Genomic DNA, 5562 nt, shown 5'->3' with positions numbered 1-5562 from the left:
AAAAAGTTAATTGAAACTTTTAGAGCCATCAATTTCTAGAAATACAGTAAGACAGATGTAAACTTATTCTCTTGTTTATTTCTACAGTTCTCTTTATTGAAAACCCGATCATAATGAGTAAGAGAGCAAAGATGATAGTTGTACCATGCAATGTCACTTGCTGATTATTGTAACTAGTTTAGAAGGACAGCATGTAAGCACCATCACAATAAGAGTACTTCATGCTTTCTGATTTAAGTTTTGTGTAAATTGAAGCTGACTGGTTTATTAAACACAGGTCAGGCTACTTCTATATCTATGGTGAATTTTTTATTTACCTTCTAGGTTACAAATCCCACAACATTTATTTATTCAAAGTGAAAATTACCAAAGTCATATAAAACCATCATATTGATTTCAAATGAAAAAAGTTGGACACACATTTTATAGGCTCGGTAATGCTAGGGATCATTGTTTATGTAACAGATATTGAGAGATAATTAATGTATTACATTATTTATCCATGTAGTATACTCCAGTGATTATTAGTATAGCTGAAAAGATTTACAACCATTGTGGCAATCAATTTTAAAATTCTCATCTCCCCTAAAAGAAACCTGTGTCTTTAACTATCACCTCTCAATTTCCACATGTCCCAAGTCCTAAGCAATCAATAATCTATACATATATTCATGTGTTGTAGAATTTTAATGTAAATCAAATTAAGGAATATGTTGTGTTTTGCGAATGCCTTTCCACTTTGTTTACTGTTGTCAAGATTCCCTCATCATGTTTATACAGGCATTCCTTTGTATGGCCAAATGATATGTCAGTGTATGGATATATATTTTGTACATAATTTTGTTTATCTAAAAAACACACATTACGATGAAACAATCAGTTCATGGACATTTGAGTTGTTTTCACCATTTGATTATTATAAAAATACTATTATGAACATCTGTGTACATATTTATGCATGGGCATATGTTCAAGTTCTCTTGGGCTTACATGAATCTTACATTTAACTTTTCAAGTAACTCTCAAACTGTTTTCCAAATTGGCTCTATTATTTTGCACCCCAATTAGCAGTGTATGAGAATTCTAGTTTCCGGACATTCTCACTAACCCTTATTATCTGAATTTTTTGTTATCTTCTCTTAAGTCACATTTTGAATGCCCTGGGACCCAAAGGGCCCATCCTCGGGCAGTATCTCCAACAATGTTCTGTTTCCTCCGTTTACACTTCCAGTATTTGTCAGTGCTTCGAAGTTCTACATTAGGTTTTCAGCAGTTTCTTCCCCCGAAGTGGGGAGCCGAGCCCTTCTTCTTTTTCTTAGTCTGGAAGCTCCACTCAAATCTGTCCACTTTGGGTGACCCCGCTGGCCTTTCAAATTCCAGGGACAGAGCTTCCAGCATCACTGTAACATGCATGCCACCACAGTATGACAAACGGAAGGACAAGTGGTGGATTGTAGTCATCCTTACTGTAAGGAATTTGCAACTACTTTCTCCCATTCTGTGATTTGTCTTTTCACTTTCTTGATAGTGACCTTTGATGCACATTTTTTTTCAAAATTTTGATGAAGTTTGTCTATTTCTTCTTTGGCGTATGACTATCTGGTTGTCTTAGCACCATGTTTTGAAAAGGCTATACTTTATCCATTGCATGATCTTGGAAATCTTGTCTGAAAATATGGTCCATTTTCATGGATATATTTTACTTTTGTTAATATGTAAGGGGTTGTTATTGTTATTTTAAATGAAGAATGAAATAAATATCACACAATTTCTCAGTTTTGATTTTTATATCAAACATACATATGAAGACCTTGAGGGTATCCGGTAATTTTTTTTAATGTAAAGGGATTCTGAAATCAAATATTTTAGGAATGGCTGGTTTAGACTATGGCAGAGACAGCAAAGTCCTAGAACCAGCAGCAGCAGCAGTGGCTTGAATATTACGGCAGAGGCCATGTGGTTTGAAAACTGGAAATAGCAATGAGGATTTAAATAAAACCGAAATTCTAAAGCCAAGCCAAGTCCACCACTGTGAAAAACAATACATTTATGTTAGTTGAATGCACTCCATGTTCTGACTCTTTCAGATCATTTAAATGGGTATGTGGCTTTCAAACAATGTGCTTTACTACCAAGCCATAAAATATCTTTGAAAAGATTTTCTATTACATTATTAGAATTGTGACAGTCCATGGAGTAATTTAGGGGTCTTTAAAAGAAATGGTGAAGCCCTGGTATCATAGTGGGTTACACTTTGACCTGTGTAATAGTCTAGGTACTTTGGAGAAACAAATCCACAGCGACTCATGTATAAGAGAGAGTTTTATGTAAAGAAAAGGTGCATCACGAAAACATCCCAACCCAATGCTGCCCAAGCCCACAAGTCCAACATTAACCCATTAACCCAACACCAGTCCACAAAGTCTTCCACCTCACAAAACAGAGGCAATGATGCCAACTGCAGGAGAAAAGCTGAGTCAGTGAACGAACAAGCATCTCAGCACTAGCAAGGGTCTCTACACGGCTGCTCCAGCACCCAGGGCTGCATCGGGATAGGTCCATGTAGCTTCTCCTTTGGGATGTCTTGTAGGAAGTCAGTCTTGCAAGCTGAAGCAGGGAACTGCTAAGGCAGCTGCACCCGATGCAACCATCACAAAACAAGAGACCTGAGAACTCAAAAGGCGAGGCTTCACCACCCATTTATCCCTCCGCCTTTCAACCAGCACCACATGTGATTATCGGCCAGGCTGGCACAATTAACTAACTCAACCTGCTATCCACAAAGTCAGCAATTCAAACTCACCAGCCACTCCCAGGGAGAAAGATGGGGCTACTGGCTACCACAGGGGCAGTTCTGCTTTGTACTAGAGTGGTGGAATCAACTAATAAGTTGGAATCTGCTTGTTGGCAGTGAGGTATAGAAATGATAGAATATGAATTTCTGCTTAGGCTTATACTTGTCCTTTATGATTCCAGGGATATATATATATTTCCAGATACATATTATAAGAATTACATATATAAATAAAAATTATATATCTGGGAGTGTATATATATATATTAACTTGTATTTGCTATTGAGAACATTTGCGTCACAAACCTAAAGCCCATACAAGTTTTCAGTAAACCCAGGACAATATAAATATGTTCAAATAGTTACTTCCAATTGACTTTTCATTTCCTTGTCAAATTCTGTGAATAGAATTTTGAGCCCATTAATAGTAATAGTTGGCGTAATAGTTATGCATTGGGCTGTTAACCACAAGGTCAGAAATTCAAAACCACTAACTACTTTGAGGGAGAAAGACAAAGCTTTCTATTTCTGAGAGTTACACTTTTGGAAACCCAGAGCAGCCATTCCTGTAGGGTTACTATGAGTTGGAAACAACTTGATGGCCGTGAGATAATAACTGAAACAATTTCCTAAGTCACTTTTGTTTTGGATATTATTCTTATATAAGACATAGAAAAATAAAATAACCTAATAATGAAGAAATGTCTCACCACTAGAACTCATCTAAGGTGTGGTGAGATGGTTTCATCGTGTGATGATTACTCCATTGTAGTTTAAGGAGTAATAATAAGCAAAATAAAAGTGACTTTCACAGTTACTCAGAGAAATAGTTATAGCTAATAAGGGAGTAACATTAGAGAATAGGTTGCTCTTTGCCTGTATAACCAACGATAAAAATAGTGAGCCCTTCAAGTACTTGCTATTATTAATCCCACAAGTTCTGGCAATAAAATTGTTACATGATGAACAGTCATTATTAATGATAATTAAGTTTACACAGTTGTTTCAACAAGGGAACTATTCATATAATGGAAAGATTGACTTAAACCAGTAAACCTGGTGTTTGTGGGGCCCTGGTTTATAACAATAAGTTATTAGACTTCTTAGATCCCAAATGATTACAGCATTTCTTCTGTGGCACTTCAGGATGTAAACAAAAGCAAACCAGGAGCCCCTTGGTGTGACTAGGTGCTGTCAGGCTGATTTGCACTCGTCACCCCCAGATGACAAGACTAGAACTGACCCATATGGTTAGATTTGGAAATGGACCCTATCTATGTCTTTGAAAATTAAACCTGAAAATAAATACAAATATGAATATACGCTTTTAAAATTATATATACTGATGAGTTTGGGGAGATGGTTTTTATTTTCAGAATCATTTCCCAATCAGACGACTAGCATCCCCCCCCAAGTGGTATGCATAAGTATGTGGTGTATAAAATTAAGAAAACGTGGAATTTTAGTAGACGTAGAAAATAAATGTTGTAAAAACAGTTCTCTCTCTAAGGACTCGGATAGGTAATATGGTATTGATCGCAACTTCAATCTTTCTGTGATTTAATTTACCAGTCTTATTTTTGTTGGTGTACAGCTCAACGGAAACTAATTTTGAAATAATAGAGTGGAATGCATTTACACTATTTCTCAGACAAATTGTGCAGCAGGAGGCCACAGAGGTTTGCTCTTCTCTTAATTTCCAATTTCTGTATAGATTAATATGAGCAAATTCTACAGATAGGGAATCATGTGGAATCAAATTGTACAATACATCTATTAATTACATATTCCTAAACTTTACTTATCTTTATTAAACTATATATCCGATGGCTTTACAAATTTCTGAAGTTCATTTTGAAGTATACTGAATATGCCTAGAGTGAAAAATACTCACATTAATAATCGTAATATGCTTAATGTAAAATTCAGCATTAATTTCATTGCTAAAGCCTTTGATCAGAATTAACAGAAGTTTCAAAGTAAGACATTTAACTTAAAATGGAAATCTACAAATGCTGCTATTAGGAAATTGATGTAATACACTTACTAAATACCCCTTGTAGAAATCAGTTATTTAATCAAAACAAAACATTGTAATGATGTCATTGATCATGCTAATTCACATTAAGATTGTTTTTCACAGATGTCAACTATCCATCCATAAATATATACATTTTAATTAGTATTTAAAATAAATAAAATTATAAAAGATTTTAAATTAGTATCCTATTTTCACACTAAACGTTTTCCTTATTTGAAAAATTGCTACACATTCTCTTTGATATCTAAATAATTTGCTATTAAGTCATTTTAAAATACAAATCTCACCTGGGTAACATTAAAACCATATAAAAACACACACCTTCAATCTTTAGGGAAGCGGGGCTGTCACATCTCTCCCAAAGAGCAGCTAGCAGGTTCAACTCACTGACCTTTCCATTAGCAGCTGAGCATCTTAAGGTTACAGGCTAGGAAATGAGGGCACTTCCATTCTGTCCTATTGGGTCTGTATGAATGGGAATCTACTTGACAGCAAAGACCAGCTAATGAAATACATGTTGAAGTGTTTAGAGGTACAAAAGACTGATAGCTACAACTTACTCTGAAATGCACTGAAAAATGAGATGGGCAGATGGACAGCATAACATATGATAAAGAAAATATGAACAATTGTCATGTGTTTGTGTGAATATATAAAAACATATATAGAAAATATATACGGTATGTATCTATCATACATACATAATATCTTAGACTAGGTTCTTTTT

This window comes from Echinops telfairi, unplaced genomic scaffold (genome assembly GCF_000313985.2).
Source record: "Echinops telfairi isolate 266 unplaced genomic scaffold, ASM31398v2 ScPeMD7_54;HRSCAF=185, whole genome shotgun sequence".
Classification (NCBI taxonomy): Eukaryota; Metazoa; Chordata; class Mammalia; order Afrosoricida; family Tenrecidae; genus Echinops; species Echinops telfairi.
The sequence above is the reverse complement of the archived record's forward strand: the minus strand, read 5'-3'. Positions refer to the sequence as shown.